Source organism: Prionailurus bengalensis, chromosome B4 (genome assembly GCF_016509475.1).
Source record: "Prionailurus bengalensis isolate Pbe53 chromosome B4, Fcat_Pben_1.1_paternal_pri, whole genome shotgun sequence".
NCBI lineage: Eukaryota > Metazoa > Chordata > Mammalia > Carnivora > Felidae > Prionailurus > Prionailurus bengalensis.
In genome coordinates, this window is record NC_057358.1 from 84,248,361 (window position 1) to 84,261,323 (window position 12,963).

Here is a 12,963-nt window from a genome sequence, read left to right on the forward strand (position 1 = left end):
CTCTGTCTCAGATCAAATAAAGATGGGTCTTGGAAGTGAGTGTTTTCTGGGAACTGCCAGATTGGTCAAATGGAGGGATGAAGCTTTAGGGAACCTTAAATCCATTCTGCTTGCCTCCAGTGGTTGCTAGGCTGCTGGCTCCCATGGTTATTGTGATTCAAAACTGTTGTTTTTCAAGATTACAGTAGAGCATGGGAGAGGGGGATGGGAATTAGGACAATTTAAAACACCACTCCCTGTTTCTTATGCAGATTTAGCCACTTTTTGGAATAAATACCCCTTGGATCATCACGAGCGTTTGGGTAATTTCTAGAATTCTGAAAAAAAAAAAGAAGGTTTTGAAGATTTTGGCCAATATTTCCATTGCTTTTATGGGAGGAGTGGATTTTTGGAGTTCCTTACTCTGTCATTCTGGAAGCCAGAATCCCTGCATGAAATGTTCTGAGTTCCAGTTTCCATATAATGAAACCCTATTCATCAATTCTGAATTTCTAAATCTTTCCGTGACCATAGCAGGGAGAGATCTTTCCTTTTGAAAATTTCTGTATTTTAAATATATATTTATATTTAATACATTTATATTTATATACGCTGAATTGCACCACTTATACTATACCATTGTCCTGAAGCTTTAATGTTCATGCAAATAATTACCAGAGATCAGAGTTTAGGAGAACTAGAGAAGGGCTCGAAGATCTGCATTTAAGCAAAGTCCTAGGGAATTGGGGTATTGGTGGCCCATAGACCAAATTTTAAGAAACATTGATCTAAATGGTATCCATAGTACTTACCACATACCGATTTATATTACATGTATGTGTGTGTGTATATATATATACATATATATATATGTATAGTTATTTATTTTTCATATCTGTATCTCCTCTATTAAAATAAAAATGCTTTGTGTTTAGGAACAACGTCTTGCACGTTCTGAATCTCCAAAAGCTTCAATATTATAGGCAGCCCTCTAAATATTTGCTGAAAGAGTTAATAATTAAGAACATTGTTTTCATGGGCAATAAGTTCTCAATTCCAAACTATGACCGACCCAGTAAAACTTTTGGAATTTGGAAACTCGGTGGTAAATTGAAAATTGCTGGCAATTACTTTCTTAATTAGGAAAGCAGTTAATTTTGTAGAGATCTGAACTCAAAAAAATTACTTCAGTTGTTTGCACAGATTGTTTTCTGGAAAAGTGCTAAGTAATCAAACTCGAGCAAAATGCACAAATGAAGGAACTTTCATCTCAGATGCCTTGGGAGAAAGGAAGGGAAACAGTGAGCTGCAGAAAGATATATGCACTACAAGGCATTCATTTCTTTTACACTGGAGATGATGGTTTTAGGTGAAATGTCAGCAATTTTGTCATCATTCATCTTTTTAGTCTCAAAGCTGATAATTTAGAGACTTTTTAAAAACTTTCTCTGCCATATGGCCATCTGCCTTGTGTGCATCTAACAGGCCTGGGGTGCCAGGGCTGGTGAGTCTGGCTCAGACACACACAGTGATGTTATCCCTGGTCTCAGATGGTCTCTGTGGTCCTGTGGAGTGATGTGGGTTCCTGGTTGGTGACCCAACATTCTCCTATCCAGAGAGACTGTGAGATGTGAAAGGAATCTTGTGGGAGAGAAAGTTACAATAGGATGTTAGACCATGTGGGCACCATTCCAGTTCTCTGCCAGAAAGAAATAGATTAAGTTGCGAGCTCAGCAAGTCTCCAGTAAATTCAGTTAATTGTGCTGCCCCAAATGAAAGGAGCTCATTTGAAATTGGTTAGGTGATCACCAGTTCTCTCTCTTAGTGCATTGTGTCAATAGATATCAGTTTATTTTTATTACTTTTTTAAAATGTTTATTTTATATTTTGAGAGAGAGAGAAAGAGAGAGAGAGAGAGGGAGAGAGAGGACAAGAAGGGGAGGGGCAGAGAGAGAGGGAGACCCAGAATCCAAAGCAGGCTTCTGGCTCTGAGCTGTCAGCACAGACCCAGAACCTGACACGGGGCTCAAACTCATGAACCATGAGATCATGACCTGAGCTGAAGTTGGAGGCTTAACTGACTGAGCCACCCAGGCGTCCCAATAGATATCAGTTTTGATATGTTTAGGAAGATAGCAGTGAAAGCAATATTATGTTTCTGAGCCGTGTTTATATCAAATATGTTTATTGGAAACAGTGCATCTCAACTGCACCATTCGGGAAACCGAGCATGGGGAGTGTGTTTGATTCATTAATTATAAAAAGCTTTATTTAGGTGTAATTGATGTATAATAAACTGCATGCTTTAAAAGTATACAGTATGGTGTTCTGATATATGATTATACCAATAAACCATTGCTGCAGTCAAGATAATGAATGTGTCTACCTCCCTTAACATTTCCCTGTGCTGCTTTGTAACCTTTCCTAGCCGTCCCTTCCTGCCTTCCTGCTCCAGGAAGCCACTGGTCTGCTTTCTGTCACTATAGATTAGTTTGCATTTTCTAGGATTTTACATAAATGGAATCATACAGTGGGCATTGTGGGGTGTGGTTTTTTTTTTTTTTTGGAGTCTGGATTTTTTCATTCAGTGTCATTATTTTGAGATTTGTTCATGCTGTAGAGTAGCTTATTCCTTTTTATTTCTGAACAGTATTTCATTGTATGGATGTGCCACAGTTTGCTTTTCCAGGCACCTGCTTATGGAAATTTGGCTTGTTTTCAGTCTTTGGCTATTATAAATATAACTTCTAAGAATATTCATGTACAGTGTTTGTGCATTTTCATTTCTCTTGGGTGAATATCTGTAGTAGAATGGTGGGATCATATGGTACATATATGTTTAAATTTAAGAAATTAACAAACTGGAGCACTTGGGTGGCTCTGTTGGTTAAGTGTCTGGCTCTTGATTTCAGCTTGGGTCATAATCTCACGGTTCATGGGATTGAACCCCACATCTGGCTCTGGGCTGACAGGTTGGAGCCTGCTTGGGATTCTCTCTCCTTCTCTGTCTCTGCTCTTCCCTGCTCGTGCGCACGTTCTCTCTCAAAATAAATAAACATTAAAAAAAAGAAATTGCCAAACTGTTTTCTTAAGTGGTTGCACCATTTCACATTCCCAACAGTGGTGTAAGAGAGTTCTAGTTCCTCTACATCCTTGTGAATACTTGATATAATCTGCTTTTAAAATTTTAGCCATACAACAGGTAATATAATGATGTTAAGTATCTTTTTATGTGTTTATTTGACATCTGTGTATCTTGTTTGGTGAAGTGTCTCTTCAAATATTTTGCCCATTTTTAGAAATTGGGTTGTTTATTTTCTTATAGATGAGTTTTGAGAGTTCTTTTTTTTTAATTTTTAAAATGTTTTATTTATCTTTAAGAGAGAGACAGAGCACAAGTGGGAGAGGGTCAGGGAGAGGGGGGGACAGAGGATCAGAAGCAGACTCTGCACCAAAAGCTCTGGTGCTGATAGCACAGAGCCTGATGTGGGGCTCGAACCCACTAACTAAAAGATCATGACTTGAGCTGAAGTCAGAAGCTCAACCGACTGAGACACCCGGGCACCCTGAGTTTTGAGAGTTCTTCATATATTCTAGATGTGTCTTTTTGTCAAATATCTGCTTTGCAAATATTTCTTTCAATGTGTGGCTTTCATTCTCTTTATAGTATCTTTTGAAGAACAGAAGTTTTTATTATTATTATTATTTATTTGAGAGAGAGAGAGAGAGAGAGAGAGAGAGAGGGAATGCAAGAAGGGGAGAGGGACAGAGGAGGAGAGAGAGAATCATAAGCAGGCTCCACACTCAGCTCGGAGTCTGATGTAGGGCTTGATCCTACATCCCTGGGATCATGACCTGAGCCGAAATCATGAGTCAGACATTCAACCGACTGAGCCACCCAGGCGCCCCTTGAAGGACAGAAGTTTTACCTTTTTAAAACTGAAACCCAGTTTATTTTGCCTTTTTTTTAAATGTTTATTTATTTATTTTGAGAGACAGAGAATGAGCAGGGGAAGAGCATAGAGAAAGACACAGAATCCGAAACAGGCTCCAGGCTCCGAGCTGTCAGCACAGAGCCCGACACGGGGCTGGAACTCACAAACCGTGAGATCATGACCTCAGCCAAAGCCGGACACTCAGCCAACTGAGTCACCCAGGCGCCCCTATTTTGTTTTTGATTAAAAAATATATTCTTGTTGGGGAATAGAATCTAGGTTGACAGTTTTCTTCTCTCAGTATTTCTGATGTTGCTCCTCTGACTTCTTGTTTATGTATATCCAAAGGGAAATTTGCTGTCAGTTTTATTTTCGTTCCCCTTTATGTTATGTCTCTTGTTTCTTATCTGACTTTAAGATTTTTCTCTGTATTATCAGTTTGAGCAACTTGTATTGATCATAATGTATCTTGATACAGTTTTCTTCATAGTTTTCATATTTGGGATTCATTGAGCTTTTTGGCTTTGTGAGTTGGTATTTTCAACAGATTTGGAAAAATTTTGTCCATTATTTCTTCAAACATTTTTTTCTGTCCCTTCTCTCCCACCGAGGGACTCCATTTGAAGCTTTCTCATAGCTCCCTGATGTGCTCATTAAAAAAAACTCACTTTTCTCTCTATGTTTCATTTTGGAATGTTTCCATTTCATTGTTTCTAACTTCACTAAATCTATTTTATTGCAATGTCTATATTCATGTAGAAGTTCAGTTTGGGTTTTTTATATTCCCATATCTCTATTTAACATTTTGAACATATGGAATACAGTTATAATAACTTTTGATATCTTGTCTGTTTTGATATCTGCTAATTCTAACATATATATCAACTCTGATTTGTTTTTTCTCCTTATTTTTGGTTATATTTTCCTGGTTCTTTGTATGTCTGGTAATTTCCTAATTGAATAGAAGACATTGTGAATTTCACCTTGTTGTATGCTGGATATTTTTGTATTCCTGTTAAACTTCTTAAGCTTTGTTCATAGACACAGTTGAGTTCCTTGAAGCCATTTGAATTTTTTGGGTCTGGCTTTTAAGGCATATTTTGAGGGTTGAGCAACAGTTAGTTGAGGGCTAATTATCCCCCATTGTTGATGCAAGTCACTTCTGTGTTCTCTACCCACTGCCATGTGAATCATGGGTTTTTCCAGGCTGGCTGGTGGGAACACTGGACATTTAATCCTTTCAGCTGGTCTTTCCCTGGTCTCCCAGGTAGTTATGTCACATGTATGCACTGATCATCACGCGTGCGCACTGTCATCACAAAGTGGGGGAGGCCCTTTCAGATATCTGCAGTATGTCTCTGCACTTCTCGCTTCTCTCCAGTGTTCTGTCTTGTGATCTCTAGCTCTCTTGGTCTCCCCACACTCCCAGCTCTGTCTGCTTGTCTGAGGTTGCCTGCTGGGCCCTATCAGGATTCCCTCTCCCTGAGTTGTGTCATGGAAACTATTTCAAAGCAATAAGCTGGAATAATTGTAGGGTTAAATTCATTTGTTTTCTGTCTTTTAGGGATCACTGTTCTTTGTTGCTTATGTATTATGCTTGAAAACCATTATTTCATATACTTGAGTCCATTGTTTTTTGTTTTTGTTTTTGTTTTTGAAGATAAATCTAATTCCTGCTACTCAGTCTTGGCCAGCAGTGGAATTCTCCAGGGAGCATTTTAAATACCAACTTGATTCGTCAGTATTGTGACCAATCCTGAAGGCCAATTACATGTGGCTCCTAAATAGACCTTTTCTTCTCTCAAAAAAATATTCTATTAATTTTTCACTTTTATCATTTGACATCCATGATTATACTGATATTTTCTTGCCTTCATTAAATCAATTGCTTTTTTAGCAGGGTACCAATTGAGTGCATTCTGTATTTAATTGGAAAGATATTATTGTGGCCATTCTGAGAGGGAGAAAATTACTTTCTTTTTGGAAGAACATCAATGTTTCATTCCTATTTAATATGTGGGAGTAAAAGTCTATTCAGTGTGCTGGCCTGCCTTGAAAGAGTTCACCTGTCATTTGATAGTGGGCAATTATCCATTGCCCCAAATTTGTGTGACTTTTTATTTCTCAGACATTTCCCACTGCTTCTGAGAAGATGAACTAATTTTATGAGATGTTGTATTGGTATAATGATATTTGAGTAGAAGCATCAAAGTAGGAATCAGGAGAGCCGATTTCTATACCCACGTCTGCCGCTAATTAACCATCTAACCTTGGGCAAGGGCCTTGACTTCTCTAGGTTTCATGTTCTTAATCTGTACCATGAAGTTGACCACTAATTTCTAACATCCTCCCAGTGCAAACATTCTTGACATGTCAACAGATTTTTGAATCCATGGTTCTAAGTGCAGATTTTGAAGAAGAATATATAACAAGAAACTAAGTATTTTGACAATGCCCTGAACATGCACTAATTCCTTGGAGGAAACTGAAGATGAAAGTCATGTGAGACTGTGAGACAAATTGAGTGGTAAAGATAGATAAAGTAACCAACCAACCAAGACTCACCATTGAAATCAAACTGCTGTTAGATATTTGATAAAAGGATAAGCTGAAAAGAGCAAAATGGTGTCAAGATGAGCTGAAAATAGAAAAATAGTGTTGTAAGGTTTTTTGTTTGTTTGTTTGTTTACGTTATTTTAGAATGCCAGGACTCACGTGCAAAACTGTTCACCTATTAGTATCACTGATATTGGCAGGGTTCCCTCCCTTCTTTTTATTGTTCTTTCTTTTTTTTTTTTTTTTTTGAGATGTAACATACCTACAAGAACGAGTGTAAACCACACTAGTTTTAAGTATACAGCTTGAGGGGTGCCTGGGTGGCTCAGCAGGTTAAGCTTCAGACTCTTGGTTTCAGTTCAGGTCATGATCGTATGGTTTGTGGGATAGAGCCCCGTGTCAGGCTCTGCACTGACAGTATGGAACCTGCTTGGTATTGTCTCTCTCTGAGCCTCCCCCACCTGTGCATGCTATCTCCCTGTCTCTCGAAATAAATAAATAAACATTAAAAAAGTGTACAGCTTGAAAGATTTTTACAGACGTACCCACCCATATGACCATCACCTTAATCAGGAAATGAAATATTTCCATCACTGCACAAAATTCCTTCTTGCCTCTTTCCAGCTAATTCCTAGTTTTCCCTTTCCCTTACCCCTACCAGAAGATATCAGCATTCTGATTTCTATCACTATTAATCTTGAACTTCATATGACTCCAATCACACAGTGCATAGTCTTTTGGATCTGGTTTTGGTCAGTGAACACATTCCGTGCTGTTGTGTGTATTTATAGTGTGTTTTTAAAAATTGTTGTTTAGTGTTCTGTTGTGTGGTTATACCATAATTTATTTGTTTATGTGTTCATGGGCATTTGAGTTGTTTCCAGCTTTTGACTCTTATGGTTATGAGCATCCTTTTACATGTCCTCTGATGGACATGCATTCATTTCTCTTAGGTATTTACCCAGGGGTGCAATTGCCACAGAAAGAGTATAGGTTTAGCTCTAGTAAATACTGGCATCGGCCTGATTTGAGGACTTAAGTAGCTTTGAAGTTTCATTTTCTGAAAGAAAAGCATCACTTTGAAAGAATCATAGGATGAGAATGAAATGATGGAAATCAGGGACTGAAGAAGAGATGGACAGAGTGATTTGGTTTAGATTCAGTGTATGCTGGGTTGTTAGATGATGGCAGGTGGGAGGTCCAGGCCAGACAAGCAGGAAGGTCACACTTGGGAGAAGGTCACCGCTTGGATCTCCTCAGGGAGCACAGGAAATAGGTGTCCATTTATAGCATAGGACAGAGGCATGATTTTACTTAGCCTCTTTGAACACTGGGTTGCTAAATGATGACAGATGGTAAGTAGACAGAATTAGAAGCATCAGTCTCAAAGGGTTGGAATGGTCAGTTACAATTTAGAAACTGGTTCGTTTTTCCAAACCAATTGTGCCAAACCAGTAAACTTATCATTGATGCGATATCAAATTCAACCAGAAATTAGGTCTAAGGTTTACTATTTTATTTTATTAAAATTTTTTTAAATGGTTACTTATTTTTGAGAGAGAGAAAGAGAGAACAGGTGGGGGAGGGGCAGAGACAGAGACACACGCAGAATCCAAAGCAGGCTCTGGGCTCCATGCTGTCAGCACAGAACCTGATGCAGGGCTTGAACCCACAAAGTACAAGATCTGAAGTCGGATGCTTAACTGACTGAGCCACGTAGGCGTCCCTAAGGCTTACTCTTTTAAAAGGAGATCTTAAGAACTATAACGTGTCAAGTTACTTGCATAATTCTTTCTCTTCTACAAATACCACTAAAATCAGAGAGGGGGAATTCCCTAGGGCAATCTGTTTTCAACAGCTACCAGTCATTCCTAGTTTCATAACCCCTTCCTCTCCACCTCCTTCACCTGCCACTGTTAAAGAGAAAACCCTGAGCCAGCACAGATTCCTGGGAAATCTGAAGTTTGCACCTGCTGCATCGAGGCAGGTGACTCACCGTGATGGGAGGGGCAGGGGTTCAATGTAGGGTAGGTTTACAAAGAGAAAGAGCTTTTATTTCCCTCAGATTTGTGGTACACAATGGAAGAAATACTTGGATAAATGTATGAAATTGCTCTGGAAAATATTCTTGGATAGAATTTGCCTAGCGCAAGATACAAAGCATTTTTTTCTAAAGCGATTTCGGAGCAACCCATATTTCATTCTTTTTTCTTGAAATGTTGACAGATGTCTTGAAAAAAAAAGGTTCTTTACGGGGCGCCTGGGTGGCTCAGTCGGTTAACGTCCGACTTCGGCTCAGGTCACGATCTCATGGTCCGTGAGTTCGAGCCCCGCGTCGGGCTCTGTGCTGACAGCTCAGAGCCTGGAGCCTGCTTCGGATTCTGTGTCTCCCTCTCTCTCTCTGCTCCTCCCCCGTTCATGCTCTGTCTCTCTCTGTCTCAAAAATAAGTAAATATTAAAAAAGAAAAAGAAAAAAGTGCTTTGTTGCCAAATGTCTGTGCATCTCGGAGCTTCTGCTGCAGCTCTTCTCAGAGCCTTGCTGTGTTGATATGCATGTCGTTCTACATGAGGGGAGCACGGCATGAGGCTTTTCCAAACTTGTTTGACTATAGGACCACATTGTCTTGGAGCATCTCTTGGGATTGGTGCCCCACAGAATACATGTTAGGAAATGCAGTGTTAGAGACCCGTGACAAGGTAGACTTTAGACTGTTTCCTAGAACACATCAGCAAAAGCCCATCAAGTCAGGGCCCAGCACTTCTTCTTCCTCCTTCCTTTCCTGATTCCCTTCTCAGTTCATTCTTCAAGTTCTTGCCAAACAGATTCAGGGTCCAGTGCTTGATAATGCCCCAGGGCGGTTAAAGAGAAGTGAGACACTGGTTTGGTCTGGGTCTTGGTTTATTCATCTGTGAAGTGAGAAGGTTGGATTGTGATTGCTAATGTCTCTTCCAGCTCTTTAATTCTATGCTTTTCTGATTCAGAAGACATGTTCCCTGACCCCAAGATACTAACTGTCCAGCTTGGGGTGCAAAGCTAATGTGAGTGACACAACTTTGTAAGCAATTCCCAGTGGCACATGGCTCTGTGCCGAATTGTGTGATGCACATTAGAGGGGCTTTGCCGGTGCAGAGAGGGGAAAGCAATGAGGCTGGAACTCTTCTACTCTCTCTGTGTTTTCTTGCTACATTAGGCACTCAACAGAGCCCCTAAAACAACGATTTAACCAGAATGTATTTGGCTATCGAGATATAAAATGCATTTACTACATGGAAAGACCTAGTTCCTGCTTAAGCTCACTTAATAACAGTGCAGAGGTTAGTTGCAATGTGAGATTAATGAACACACCTCTGTCAGTGTAAGCATTTAATACTTACTTAAGCAGTCATTAGGTCACTAATGCCTTTTGCAGAACTGGAAGACTTGAACTAAAAGAAGTTTGAGGCTGAAGGCATGAATGAGATCCTATAATGTCAGAGCTGGAAGAGCCCTAAGGGATTACTGAGGTCAGGAGTTAGCAACCCTTTTCTGAAAAGGGCCAGATAATCAATTTGTTAGGCTTTGCCAGCCATGAGATCACCACTGCGGCTAGTCAACTCTGCCGTTGTAGTGCAAAAACAGCCATAGATAATATGTAAATAATAGGATGTGGCTGTGTTCCAGTAACTTCATATGCGGAAACAGAAGGCCAGCTGGATTTTTGGCCTGTGAGATGTGATTGCCAAACCTTGATCTGGATGAAGACCAGAGTAGTCAAGGTTGATCAAGATCACACAGTGATATGGACTGAATTGTGTCCCCTCTCCCCCTTCCACCCCCCCTGCATTCATATGTTGAAGCCCTAATCCCTAATGGGACATTATTTGGAGATAAGGCTTGGAAGGAGGTAAGTAAGGTTAAGTGAGGTCATAGAGTGGGACCCTAATATGATAGCATTAGTGTCCTTATAAGAAGAGACACCAGGGAGACTGATCTCTTTCTCTACCATGTGAGGACACAGCAAGAAGGCAACTATTAAATAATAGAAAATATATATATATATATATTGGTCTCTGCCCCCAGTTCCTGGCACCAAGCTCCTAAAATTCCTTGGAATTTCGTGGTTCATAGGGGCGTCTTTGGTTCTAATGAGGTGTCTCTGGGTGGGCTCCTGGATGGGGACTGGTCACCAGGAAGACCAAGTCAATATTAGAAGCTTGGAACTTTCAGCTTCCCTTCAGCTCCCTCTTCATTCTCCGGAGAGAAGCTGGCAATTGAGCTAATAATTGATGATGTCTACAGCATGAAGCCTCCAAAAAAATCCCAAAAGTACCGGGTTCAGAGAGCTTCTGGGTTGGCAAGCACATCTTCAGACCCTTCCAGATCTCACCTATGTATCTCTACATCTGAGCATTCATTTGTATCCTTTAAGATATTCTTTGTAAATAAATTGGCAGTAGTAAGTAAACTGTTTTTCTAGATTCGGTGAGCCACTTGAGCAAATTATCAAACTCAAGGAGGGATCATGGGAACCTCTGATTTCTATCCAAGTCAGGTAGAAGTTGTGGGTACCCTGGGGACCTCCGACTTGTAATTGGCATCTGAAGTGGGAGGTAGGCTTGTGGGATTGACTCTGTATCAATTAACTCCAGTTAGTGTCAGAATTAAATTGAATTGAACTGAACTGTACATCCAGCTGAAGTTAGAGAATCGGTCAGGGTGGGGGAAAAACCCCACACATCTGATGTCAGAAGTGTTGTGAGTGTGAGATTAGAGGAAAAACAGTGAGATTTGCCTCGACGGTGGCCATCTACAAGTCAGGAAGAGGTCTCTCACCAGAAGCTGGCCATGCTGGCAACTGGGTCTTGGATGTCCAGCTTCGGGAACTGTGAGAACATAAACTTCTGTTGTTAAAGCTACCCATCTTATAGTATGTTGTTATGACAATGACTGACACACACAGAAAGTTTGGAGTAGAATGAGAGCTGGTGTTCAGATCTTACAATGGCATTCCAAACAGCTTTGAGTAGGAGAAGAATGAGCATATTGACTTAAGTTTGAAAAAGAAAGGCCTTGATTTCTTTTTCCATTTCACCTTTGTATACTTTGGCTCAATATACAGATTAGTGGATTAAAGAATTAGATCTTCATTTTGGAAAACTGTTTCTTGGAAATGTTTAGGATATAAATGATTTCGGAAATGTTTCTAGGATATAAAATAAAATCTGTTGGGAGACTGAAGAAAGGCATGGACAAAAGTTGGGGATTTGGACCACATTTCTTAACTTGGCCCCCATCTTCGTTGGAAAATGAACCTCTTCCTACTCTGGCTACTTTCATGTGCTTCTCATACCTTGTTTTTACTACATGCCTGTTTTCATCTCTAAATATTCTTGAGGGTATGGCCACATTTTGTTACTTTACATTAACCACATCTAGCTGGTGCCATGCATTGCATGTAAATGGAATTGAACAAGCATAGGTATTACAATGCGTTCATCCAGTTAACATACATTTGTTGAGCATCTGTTAGGTGCTCAGCTCTGGAATAGATGCTGAAGGTAATGGTAAGGTCATGGAGTTCTATGACTGGTAGGGGAGACTCACCCAAAGATATAATCATTTAATTTAAGGTATGTCTATACATTTTGATAAATGATATAAAAGAAAGGCACAGATGTGATGAGACCATATAATGGAGAAACTCAAGAAGGCTTTCTTAAAGAAGTGATGTTTGTGTTGAGATCTAAAAAAATGAGTCGGCATTAACCAGATGAAGGAAAGACATGGGGTAGAAGAACATGAGCAGAGACCTTGAAATTAAAGGAAGGATTTGAGGAATTGAAAAGGGGCCAGGATGGCTGGAGCACAGTTATACACATGAGTCTAAAGAAAATGACAAGGGCTTGGCCGCTCAGAGCCTTATAGGCTGAGTAGTGGTTGTCTTAAGCATGCTGAGAAACAATTGCAGAGCTTTACCCATCTTTGAGATCATTCAGACTGCAGTGTATTACAGGAAGACAAAAGTGTTGTGAGAGGCCCATCCAGAGATGTTGCTCTATGACGGTAGTTTGAATCAGTTCTCAGGGGGGCTGGTGAGAAGCAAATGGAGTTGAGAAACTTTTAGGAGGGCTTGGTAAGGATTGAATTATAGAAGTGAGGGAATGCAAGGTGTTGGGTAAGTCCTCAACACATGGCTTATGAAACTGGAGGGTTGGGGTTCTATTCCTTGAGTAGGGGACTCTAGAGGTGAGGAGGTTTTAGAGAAGGACGGGCAGGAGTGGGTTGTGCTTGAGTTTGAGGTGCTCATGGAGATGTCAGATAGGCAGTTGGGTATGTGGACCTTGGTTGGGTTCTGCCCTAACTACAATGAAAATTTGTGATATCTCCAAAAAGCAAAGGGAAAACAAAAGCATTTTGGATGAAAAAGGAATATAGAAAGACTAATTCACTTGCCTCTGATTTATGTTCGTAGGGAGATACCCTGGAGCTATGTTTGATAGGAAATCCCACCAC